Source organism: Magnolia sinica, chromosome 3, assembly GCF_029962835.1.
Source record: "Magnolia sinica isolate HGM2019 chromosome 3, MsV1, whole genome shotgun sequence".
Taxonomy (NCBI): Eukaryota; Viridiplantae; Streptophyta; class Magnoliopsida; order Magnoliales; family Magnoliaceae; genus Magnolia; species Magnolia sinica.
The window spans coordinates 95,592,588-95,605,607 of NC_080575.1; the positions used below are offsets into that span (position 1 = coordinate 95,592,588).

General features: G+C 37.6%; 2 long non-coding RNA genes across 5 annotated transcripts; both read right to left on the reverse strand.

The window, feature by feature from the left end:
* Positions 1-245: 245 nt before the first annotated feature.
* On the reverse strand, positions 246-11,923 carry LOC131240307 (uncharacterized). Of its 4 annotated transcripts, XR_009168703.1 has the most exons (5): positions 11,534-11,923; positions 10,766-10,855; positions 8,705-8,766; positions 2,879-2,950; positions 2,267-2,783 (listed from the first exon to the last, which is right to left on the reverse strand). It is a non-coding gene; the product is annotated as an uncharacterized LOC131240307 (long non-coding RNA). The 4 variants fall into 4 exon arrangements; XR_009168704.1 differs by lacking the exons at positions 2,267-2,783; positions 2,879-2,950 and adding an exon at positions 246-283; XR_009168705.1 differs by lacking the exons at positions 2,267-2,783; positions 2,879-2,950 and adding an exon at positions 7,826-7,925.
* Positions 1,668-2,198, reverse strand: LOC131240308 (uncharacterized). Its single transcript, XR_009168707.1, has 3 exons — positions 2,017-2,198; positions 1,852-1,923; positions 1,668-1,768 (listed from the first exon to the last, which is right to left on the reverse strand). It is a non-coding gene; the product is annotated as an uncharacterized LOC131240308 (long non-coding RNA).
* Positions 11,924-13,020: the final 1,097 nt, after the last annotated feature.

Consider the following 13,020-nt stretch of genomic DNA (forward strand, 5'->3'; position numbering starts at 1 on the left):
ATTCATTGCAAGCATTTTCTGTCTGTGTGCATGATGACCATACCGTTAAGATCAATCCTCTTATTTGCGCTCCCCTAGATGTGGATTTTAATGGGATTGCGTTCATATGCTACTTCATAGATCATATTATGAGATAAAAGGTGTCAATTATATAAAAAATTATAGTTCAAAAGCAGACAATAAAGAGCACAAATTCTGATTATAAAGATGATATTTAGAGTTAAGCTTACCGTCCTTCTCATGTTGAAACCGTTCCTTAAATACAAGAACGTCCCTTATTGATCTAAAACGGTCAAAGAGAATTACAATTAAAAGAAAGAAAGAAAAAAGAAAAGAAAAGAAGGCAAACAGGTAATTAGACACTCAAATGCAACCAAAAAGAAAAATATAAACTTATCTAGTTAACTCCCCCTGAAGTGACACCTACACCAACCTGCAACAACAGAAACCAGATCAGCAAATGTGTACTTAGCAATCAAGGCATTATAAAAATGTATGAGTACCTTTGGGGTGTGAACCAGCTAGTGTAGCTTCAGCAACTGCCACAGCTTCTGGAGTAAGAAGATCTGCAACACTCAAAACCAGATCCTGCAAATAAGAGTACCTCTGGCATGAGCATCTTGCTATTTACATGATTTTAAGACAGGCAGAGTAAACCATTTACCCTTGAAGTAACTTACAGCAGATGGTACTCTATTTGAGGTGTAATTTCTGTACACCTGCAGAACCACCAGCAGCCGTGGAAGAAATTATAGCAGATCCACATAAAAATTTATTGTCGGAGCTGATCACATTCTCTGCAACAGCTACCATGGATGACGAAAATTCCATACAGTTCTCTCTCTCTCTCTCTCTCTCTCTCTCTCGCTCCCCCCACCCCCCCAAAGTGCAAATTACACTTAAAGAAGTGAATATTATTACAAATCTTTCAATTCCTCAAATGGAGGTTGAAAATTGAAATGTCAACCAAATATATCAATGTATAAATGTGGGTGTTAAATCCATTACATTTAATATATATGGATGTAATCTGAAGTGAGTGTTAAATTTATTCGAGTCCATAATATGCATGCATCTGTCTATGTTACTGTATGGTTTAAAAACAAAAGTTAATTGTGTTAGTTATTGTAATGTCTAATATTCATAAACATCGTGAATAGATGGTTAGAAATAGCTTGGGCCAGATGACATATCCTCCTACACCGACCTCTCCAAGCGTATCATGATAACCATCTTCCTTCCATAGCTCTGACTGCAGAGCTATAATCTCAGGACGACACTAAAATTTCCATCGCCCATTTCTTCTCCATGGACACGGGTATTTGGATCGACTGCATGCACCTCACCATGAGCAATTACTCGTTTCTTCCAATTACAGAGATCTCATCTCTTGTCAAGATTTACCAAATCAAGCTACATGTACACATATAACATGTCATTAGTATTTTAAATGAAGGTGCATATAATCATAAGCTTATATTAGTATTAGAGAAACACATATATACCAACGATGCATGACTAGATTTAAATGGAGGAATTGTTGATGGAGCCACATCCCTTTGTTCCCCTTGCTTATCTACAAAGTAATTAACTTCTGGTGGAGATCGCCTAGGCTTTTCTTCACTTCACCTAATTCATCTATCAAATTATCCCGTTCCCACGACACCGCACCAAGCTTATGTACAATAGGCATTGTCTTCTTCAACGCAATCTTGCCTACATTTCCACCTATCGCCCGCATGCGCCCTCTACTATCACTCCCAATTGACTGTAAACAGAATTGCAATTAAATTTATCAGAGAATACATAAGTCTAAATAAACTCAAGTATTTGAAGGACATGCATATATACCTGTGTAAGGGCATCATCTACACTGGTTATCCGAGATGCAGGATTACTACTTTGAATTGATTTTATTTTTTTCTATGACAACATCCAAAAGAAAAATTATAGTGCGGAAAAGAAGCATTCAAAATTCACATGAATAATGAAAGGATGTACGAGGGTTGCACTTACAAAGGTTTCTAGAAACTGCACTTTGTTATCCTTTGTTGTATGGGTTCGGATGTACACCTCAGCCCTACCAACCTCGGCATCAGTAGTAAGATTCCTCTCAATTGCCTTTTCCCCATAACATCCATGCCAAAACACATAAATAATGGAATTAAACAACTAATAAATTGAAATAATCATCATAAATAAAGTAGAGCTATATTATTTTAGGACATGTACCATCTCATGACGTGTGGCAGCCATGCTACGCCAATTAAGTGTAGAAGGGCTAACTTGTTTGGCCTGATTGGATGCATTTCTTACACTTGATTCCTTGAATTTATCAGTATTGCAATAATCCACAAAGATCATCCAATCCTCAATAGGGACACCAATAGGGGCAGGATACAATTTCACAACTGCAGGATCCTTGTCCTTAATATACTTTTTATGCAAATTGTTCTTGAAATTTCTCCAAGCGGCCATACAGTGATCACGAACGTATTGTGGCCACGCTTCTTGGTTATCCTGAATTTCATAACTACACGCCAAGATATCACTAACCCTCTGAATGTATTGTAGAGGCACCTGCCAAAAGTCTGTGTAGGTGATTGGAATGTGTGTACGAGTGAGAACACCAATGCTTGAATTGAATGCGATCTGATTTGCATCCCCTGCATTCGGTTGCCCAAATTCATTAATCCTAATGACCCTTTTCAATGAAGTCTTCTCATGTAATTCTGAACCTCACATACAACCTCTCTTCTTAGACGATGAAGATGACGACCTGCCTGCATAAAAAGAAAAATATCTACACACATGTGTCATCATCGCCAATATAAAAGATATTTTAAATCTAGACAATTAAGGAAGGCTATCTTATTACCTCTAGCATCTTCAGGGGCTGCATCTTCAAGAGCTGCATCCCCTAGCGGCTCTACGCCAAATGACTCTGCCTCTAAATGAAAGATCAGTTTAAAAGAAATTTTAAATCTAAACAGCTAACGAGAGCTATGTTATTACCCCTGACATAAAAAGAAAAATATCTACACACATGTTTCATCATCACCAATATAAAAGAAATTTTAGATCTAAACAATTAAAGAAGGCTATCTTATTACCTCTAGCATCTTCAAGGGCTGCATCCCCTAGTGGCTCTGCGCTAAATGACACTGCCTCTAAGTGAAAGATCATTTTAAAAGAAATTTTAAATCTAAACAGCTAACGAGAGCTATGTTATTACCCCTGGCATCTTTATGGGATGCATCCTCAATCGGCTCTGCCTCTAGATCCATCTTCAAGATCTAATTTGTAACGTAATTACTATAAAAATTTCTATCCAAATAGCAAAGTACCAAGTATAATAAAGAGACGAGTAAATTAATTCGTAAATTTTTTCTATCACATTAATATGATAATGGAAAAATCAAAAAGGGCATAAATCAAAATCGTTTCGTTACATGCATAATATAACCAACAAATCAGGTTTTTTCCTTGCTCTCTTTCTTTTCTTTTTCTTTTCAACAACCACACAAATATCTTCAATGTCATTGAATAACAACTTGCTACCCATGTCTACTTCGGTGAGATCAAGTCCTACTTCAGCCTCAGTTACAACTCGTGTTTCTGATAAAAGGCTTGTCTCATCTTCAACGAAAATCTTTCTTGGAACCTCCAAGACCACATGCCAATCAGGATTTTTTGGATCTCTAGAATAGAAAACCTGCACGGCATGCTCCGCAAGAATAAATGGCTCATCACCCACTTAGTCTGAATTAAGAAGATTGGACAAATTCACCAGTCTCAAATTCCCTTCTGCATTGAAAGAAACACCTTGGTGTGTCACCTTCACCCAATCACACTTTAGTAGGACTGGCTTGTACCCTTCTCAGTACTCCAGTTGGATGATTTTATGGAGGACTCTGTAATAAGGTATGGATTCATCCACTAGATTCCTGTCCTTAGCACTAGATCGGAAGGTGGTCATACTCTCTGTGCTAACCCCACTGTTCTGGTTCATTTTATTCTCTTCGTATTCCTTGGTGACGAAGAGGAAACCATTGATACAATACTTATTGTACTGCATCGCAAAAGCCTTTGGTCCCCTAACTATATCTCTGAAGAGTTCATTACTTGATTCATTCAAGTCTAGTTGTTTCTTCAACCAAGGTATGAACTCATCATCACCCGCCACCTTAGTCCTGGTCCTAGCAACTACATTGCATTGCTTTAAGAAATTAGCATATTTCCTGCAAGTTAAGAAGGTTGTTACAAAATTGACAATTTTTTTCATAAATGTTGTTACAATGTTGTTGAATCAAATTTGAAAAAAAAAATGAAGAAGACATATACATACAAGCTAAGTCCAGTTCGTACCCTTGCCATGTCTCATAGTTGGGATGAATCTTCAGTACCCAGGTTTGAGCCTGTTCATACTCAATACCTTCTAAAATGACACTTTCACCAGGGCCAACTGGGCCAACCACGTCAACATCAAAGTCGTCAACAATATCTTGCAACTTCAGCGTGAGTGAAATTAATCTGTCAAACCGCTTTTCCAGTTTCTCCAAGAGGCTTGTATTATTTTTTGCTCTATACTGGTTGCAGTATGTAGGTGTCTCCTCTTGAATGTATCGGTCTGTTATACAACCTTCAGGTCGTGTCTTATTGCGGACATACGCCTTAAACGTCTTCATGAACCCAAAAGAGTTAACGACACATTAGAAAATGTAATTGCAGATGTTCGGTCAGTTTATTCAGATTAAAATCATACCATACCTTTCGAATGGATACATCCATCGATAGTAGACATGACCACATATGCGAGCCTCGTAAGCTAAGTGGATAGGCAGATGCATCATCACAACAAAAATTGAAGGAGGGCAAGTAATCTCGAGCTCACATAAAGTCCTAGCCATGCCCTTCTCGAGAGCCATTAACATTTCAATATATATTGTTCGCAAGCATAGGGCATTGAAAATTTTACTAAAGCTTCTAATTATAGTACGCATAGGCTTACTATCCCTGAATGCATGTTGGATCAAAATTGGAAGCAAATGTTATATCAACATGTGGTAATCATGAGACTTCATTCCCTTTAAATCGACACTATCTTCCTTTACGATGTTATTCCAATTCCCACTAAAACCAACCGGAACATGAAGCTCACGTAAAATCTGGATGAAAAGTTTTTTTTTCTTCTTTTTGAAGGAATAGAGGACCTCGTTTTTGGATCACCTTGCCATCAGTATTTTCTGGCCATAAACGCTTCTTAATTCCTAGCCGCTTCAAGTCTCTACGTGCATTAGCATCATCCTTGGTTTTGCTCGATTTCACATACATTCTTCTCGATGTGCATAATATCAAGGTTATGACGTATGGGAATATCCTTCCAGTACTCCAGATCGTATAATATGGATCGCTTCAAGAAGCATGTTGATTCTGCATCATCATTTTGTTCCCGTTCTCCTTTTGTACCACTTTGTTTCCTCTTTCCGATCTTGCCCCACTGCACATTTAGCTTCAAAATAATGTTTTCGACCTCAATCCCAGTCAGATGAATCGGTTTTAGTTGCAACCCCACCTTCTTAATGAAGGTGCCTGCAGTTGTATCCTTTCTAGCCTTGTCATTTATAGGCAACCACCTATAAACGTGTTTATTTTCATGGTGTAATCGCAAGGAATCTATGTGGGGACCACATGCAGGACAACCATACTTATCCTTAGTCCTACAACTAGAAACATTACCATATGCGGGAAAGTCATGAATTATCCACAACAAGATGGCACGCATGTTGAACATGTTTCCATGGTATGCGTCGAATGTCGTGATCCCTTTCCGCCACAAGTCTTGTAACTCAGCAATCAATGGCTCCAAATAAACATAAATATCCTTCCCGGGCTGTCGTGGTTCCTTAATGAGCAAAGTGAGCATAGTATACTACGGTTTCTTACATAACTTTGGTAGAAGGTTATACGTCACACACATAACAGACTAGGAACTGTACGACATGTTGTAAGTGCCAAAGGAGTTAAACCCATCTGTAGCTAGACTCAATCAAACATTGCGAGACTCTACTGAAAAATCCTTATACTTGTTATCAAGAAACTTCCATGTGCTGGAGTCCACCGGATGCCCCATCTTTCCACTCTACATTTTTCCAGTTGAATGCCAGGTCATCTCCTTTGCCACCCATGGCACACTGTACATTCTTTCTAGCCTAGGTGTTAATGGAAAATACCTTAACACCTTCGCAGGTACTTGAGCTTGTTTCGACTTTGAATCAAGATCTATCTTGTACCTAGAAGTACCATAGTTTGGACAACTCATCTTTGTCTCATGCTCTCTCCAGTATAACATGCAGTCATTTGGACATGCATGAATCTTCTGGTAATTAAGACCCAACTTTGTAATGATCCTCTTCGCTTGGTAGGTATTAATTGGGGTCTTATTACCAGATGGTAAGACATTCTGGAGTAGTTGAAGAAGAGTCGTAAAGCTTTGTTCACTCCATCTATGGTTCACCTTTAATTTAAAAAGTTGTACAATGAAAGTCAACACAGTGAATTTGTGACAACCAAGATAGAGCTCAGTCATCGCATCTCATACATTTGCTTCAAACTCATTAGTTTCAACATCTACAACAATGTCTTCAGCTTCGGGGGCTACATTGGGTTCATCTTGAATAACTTGGTCTAGATTATTATAACCAAGGTCTTCAACAACCGCATTGACAATATTATTTATGCCTGCCACACTATGGTACTGGTGAGAAGTGCATTCAGTACACTTAGGTGATGCATGCTCACCGTGCATGTTCTACGCCCTATATGTTGGATTAAATCCATATTTAATCAGATCTATCACCACATCATCGATTGTGTAGGGTAAACTTAGACATCTGCATCTCGTACATGAACAATGAATGGTTTCTCTACCAGGAAGATGTTCTTTTACGAACTTCACAAAGCTCATCATACCATCTATAAATTGTGGGTTCGGGTAATGTAGAGTAATCCACTCCCTAAAGTCCATTTGATACCACCTGTAGGTAGGCACACATTTATACACCTAATTCATCATCCAACTAACTATTTACAATATTTATAAAAATATAAGATATTTAACCAACTTTATGTAACAACTTGCAACTTAACTTACTGGGAACCGTCATGCACCATAGTATCTTACGGCTAAGTGAGTTCTGAGGAGTTACAAGTTGGATTTATACAAAAGAATATAAATGAAGAAACATAAATATAAATTAAGCAAGACTGTAGGTAGGCATACGTTTATACTCCTAATTCATCATCCAACTAACTATTGACAACATTTATAAAAATAAAATATATCCAACCAACTTTATGTAACAACTTGCAACTTAACCTACTAGGAACCGTCATGCACTGTAATATTTTACGGCAGAGTGCGTTCTGAGGAGTTGCAAGTTGGATTTATACAAAAGAATATAAATGAATAAATATAAATATAAATTAAGCAAGACTGTAGGTAGGCACACGTTTATACACCTAATTCATCATCCAACTAACTATTGACAACATTTATAAAAATAAAAGATATCCAACCAACTTTATATAACAACTTGCAACTTAACCTAGTAGGAGCCATCATGCACCATAATATCTTACGGCAGAGCGGGTTCTGAGGAGTTACAAGTTGAATTAATACAAATTATACCTGATGAAGCAAGTTCTTATCTATAGCAAGAGAAGTGGACTTCTAACAAATAGGATTATATTCTTGAAACAAAACAAGCACCATCTTTCAATTCAAGCTATATCAAAACATCACAGATATATGGTTGATTTGATTAAAGAGGCATTTAGCATTCTATGGAAGCATTTAATGCACCACATAATCCATTGTATTGTCGAAATATATTGTTGATATTTGAAATAAGTTGACCACTTTGCTAAAAAGAAAAGAATTAGGGATAATTTCTTTTTGTGAGCTAAAGGAAATACAATCATGAAATAAATACTAGTCATAAGGGCATTGAGTAAAAGAAAATATATTTCTGTTATCTTCTCAAGTTAGAAAAGAAGTTTGTACTCTCCCTATCTTTTTGTGCATATCAATAAATTTCTGATCATACTTGTCTCTATCTAGAGGTGCTAATTGTCTCTATCCCATTCGGTAACATACCATATACTGTCCTCATACAGTTTACATGCGAGTCAAAATTTTGGCAGCACCTTCCCATATTCTCGAGATATATGTATAATTCAATACTAACTAGTTGCCACATGTAATCCATTACACATGGATAGAGGAAACCAATTAGTAAAGAACCACATATCTAGAGAAAATATATGGAGACACTACCAAATTTCCAACTACATGTAAATTAAAAATGATGACAACTTAAATACATAGTATAGTTCCGAACTGTCCAAAATGGGACAATTTAGGAATCCATAAAGAACAAGCATTTTTAATCAAATGAATATACTTGTTCAATATAAATTCCTAAAAGGGGGGGGGATACATTGTTAAACCACTAGGTGGTATAAATACTAATTATAATTGTATCATGACGGAACATCAAGGAAGAAATGGGTTATAGTGAAACACAATCAATTATTTCAACAGTTTTTCTAGCATAACTATAAATAAGTACAGAAAACATATTTATCTCAAAAACATCATACACAGTCTAACATATTTGTACTTCATGTGCAAGGGCTTCACCTAAATGACCTAGGTCGTGCTGTTGTGTATGTAGCTTGCCTAAGCAATCCAGCCGACAACCCCTGGGAAAAATAAAAAAGAAAACCACTACATCTTAGACACCGTAAAACAAGAGGCCTCAAACAAAAGTAGGATGTAATACTCTTGGGGGAAGGGTCCTCTCCATTAGCATGAATTTCTTGAATGAACATGTTTTTCGGCAATATAAATGCACATGATTGAAATAGGATTTGATGCCAAAAAGTCCCTCTATGATTCAAGAACCATGCATTTAAATGAGGCCCATTGATATTTTTCCCTTATACCATCCTACCCAGTGAGAAAGTTTGGATGAATCCCTCTAGCAAAGCATTTCTCTTTCAGTTTCAACCAATGCACATGGACTTTAATGAAGGAAAATGGAAAAGGCAGACTGGCCTTTTCCAAGATCACATGTTGTTGGTATAATGATTTGAAAACCTCTACTGTGGAAAAGACCCAAAGGGACCCGACTCAGCCTTCCAAAAGGAAGTAAAATTTTAAATACCAACTGGGGAAAACTAGTTTATCCAAACCTGTTTGGGTAGAGAGAATTCAAAATATGGATGTTGAAAACCCCTATGAAATCTTCAAGAAATAGAAAGTTGCAAAATCTAACAATAATTTCATTGTTTGGTTGTTTTCTATGAAAATGTCAAAAGGTCAACTCAAATTACATAACATGTGAAAATTTACAATTAACAGTTTCCAATAGTAATTCCATTGTTTGGTTGTTTTGTATGGAAATGTTAAAAGATCAACTCAAATTGTATAACATTTGAAAATCTACATTTAACGGTTTCTTTTTTTCTTTTTTCTCTTTTTGGAAATGATTTTACTCATTTTTTTTTTAGAAAATCTAGGAAACAAATTGATTACCCCCTTTTTTTGGTTTCCCAAACAGGGAAACTGTCATATCAAGGGAAATCATTTTCTTTTCCATGGTTGTCCACCTTCCTACATAGATGCCATGCTCTGGCCAATGGCTATGTTGTTGCCTGCTCAAAAAAATAAAAAAATAAATAAAATTACACATTCTAAAAAAGATGAACAGTCAAGATTCAAAATCTTTTATATGCCTACCATGTGTGTGGTGATTAAAGGTTGAATAACTAATTCCGTATTCGGCGTTGAACATCTAATACATCCTCATACTCTAGCAATCTAATCCCAAAGGAAAAGACACATGGTTGAAACAACATTAAGATTACAACAATTCTGAAGTGGCAGGCCGAGAGTTGCAAAACTGTTTGAGGTTTTCAGATTGTAGGAGTGCTGCAATGTGGTCCCTAGTTCATTGATCCCAATAGTCGAAATCAGGGGCTGCACTATGGATGCCCCATTCAGCAAATCTCCTAGATTGGAGAAATCCCAACCCTTGCAGTAGGTGCCAACAAATAGGCAGTCAAGAAAGAATTACTACTATCCTTCACATTCAACCACAAAAAGGGCCAAATAACATAGTTCTAGGATCTCCCAATCTATAGGAATTTTTACCCCATGGGCCATCCGTGGTGAGGCCTACATATTTTCCTCATTCAACAAACCTCATAGGTATATTTAGCTAATGATAGCAAACTTGGCTGCATACTAGTGAATTACAGCATCGGCGCCGGAATCTATTCACAGAATGCAAATATACCAAATGCTGGACACAGCAATAAGTGATGACAGAAAGTAACCAGCTCAACGAAATGTAATGATCTTAAGCTCCTACGCTTGCCTGCTGCTGAATTGATTCTCTACGCAAATTCTTTGAGGGATCCAATGCCAACAAAATATTGACTTCACTAGTTGCAACCACATCTATAGAGAGACCCAATTTCTCAAAGATGGAAAAGCCCATGTTCCATCAAATCAAAAGTAAAGTAAACAATGGTGTAAAAAGGTGAGGTCACAGAGTTTTGGTTATTCACATAAAAGCTCTGGCCTCTGGGTAAACAAGTTGAGAGAGATTCTAAAGGTTTTAGCAATTTAAATTGTTTTGTACATGGAACCAAAAGGCTCGCAGCACTATCCAGGAGCACGAGCGAAGTCACTTACTCTTTCATATCCAAATCAAGCAACTCAGCAACTAGTTCTGACCACGCCACAAGTTCAGGGTTCTCCACTTTAGCAGAAGGCGAGACTCACCTGCAAACCAAAATAAAATAACACCAACACATCAGTCAGGTTTCTCAAGTCAGGTCATTAAGGGTAAATATTCCTAGCCGCAGATAGGCATATGCACAACTATCCCACCCATGCCTACAACAGCACCTGGATGCAGTTCCACGCTATTTATCATGCCGGCCCCATGATGAATGTTTAGTAGCTCATATTTTTGCCTGTTGATCATCAAGCAGCATGCGTACAAGATAGTGGGCAGTTAAAAGGGGCCAACCAACAGCCTGTTTTTGATGGATATGTGCACCACACCTGATCAATGGGCCAACCTGCTTCTAGGCTAGGACACATTCATTAAGGGGCTGACCTAATCGCACCAATAAATGAACACTAGCAATCACCATCCAAGAGATGGAATTCCAAATCAAGAACTTTGAATATAACTGAAATAGTGATCCAAGGGATTATCAATAGTGTGGATGAAAAGAGAGCCAAATAGCTCTTTTGCAGCTACACGCAGTGGAGGAAAAATCCCTTCGTGTTCTAAATTGGAAAATACTCACCAATCCAGTCATAAATTAAGTTAAATAAATAGATCTAAATTCTCCAACGTCGATAGCAGAAATAGTAAATCCTATTATATATCTCCCTCAGAAAATCTAATTGTTAAATTGGAAAAGAAATCCGTGGGTGAAAAGCAAAAACCTGCCGGGGAATCGCATCAGTCCGTGAATCTCCCGGCAAATCCCGCACAAAGGAGTGATCCCAGTTTAGATCTTCAATCTTTGATCTAACGCTTCCATTGCAGAGATTCGGATCACATTTGGAAGATACAAATGAAAGCGAGACTGAGAAGGACCCGCTCGAAGAAAATGGCAAAAGAGCAAACGACGCTCAATATTTCGGAATTCCTCTTCTAAATCAGATAAACACTTCAAATCTGATACAGTGTGCGTCTACCATTGTTTATAACAAAACTTCTGTTAATAGTCGTACATGCAAGAGGGACCATTTTCTGGATGGCTAAGAATGTATTATATAATAAAATTATAAATATTAAACATTTACAACTAGACGGATTATTTGAATGGTCTGGATAACTCTATATCATTGCCACTATTTTCAGAAAGGAGTCACCACTATTTTACATTCTGTATAAAACTCACAGTTTTAAAAAAAGGGGTAAACATACCTTTGGAAAGGGGAGGGCTCCATGGGCCCCACCATGATGGATATATTTCATCCACGCCGTCCATCCATTTCTCAACATCATTTTGGGATAGATCCCCAAAAATGAGAATTAAATAAATCTCGGGTGGACCATAAAATGGGAAAACGCTAGACAGTTGGACATCCACCATCCAAAACTGTGGTTTCCCTGACGAATTATTTACTTTCGCCGATGGCTTTTAGCCGTCGGCAATGCCAATGGATTTTAGCCATAGCCAAAACCTCCCCAAGTCCGTCGACTTTGCTTGGTTTTTTTGTAGTGTGAGGCTACCACCTCAGGATGTTTAATGGGACTTGTCACACCTCAAACTCAGAAAACGGGCTTACAAAATTTCCGATCGCCGAATCCGATGCCGACAGCATCTGTAGTACCTCATTCTCGGCTCTCAGCGCCCATATGCCAGATTCCGATCCTGGGATCCTACAAGGAGGATTTTCAGTATGAATTTATTTATTTTTCTTGTAATGGAGCATAATCACAAGCATAACCAAGTCACAAAACAACATCATCATCACATATCTACTAATATAATCATTTGAATACAATGCTGAACGAGAAATACATATATCGAAATCAAAGCTCCAGAGGACAGCTGCACGCTCCAAGCTCAATGTTGCTTCAACCTAACACCAACTGCACGCATCTATCATACATAAGCTTACAAAAGCTTAGAGGGTGGTGAAAGTGTGTGCACAAGATAAGTGCCAAGTATACCATAAAGCCCATAAATCATACATCATCAAAATAAGCAGAAATACTGACAAGATCATGAATCATACGATATCAGAGTAAGCGGAAATATACTGGCAAGTCCATGAGTGCTATCAGTCGTACCAAGGCTATGCGATGCAAAACATAATAAGATAATAATAGATGCTGGGGATGCAATGCAACATGCAAATCTTAATGAGTCACGAATACTGTCAACCTCATTTAGGCCATATAAGTGTAAAAGCATAGT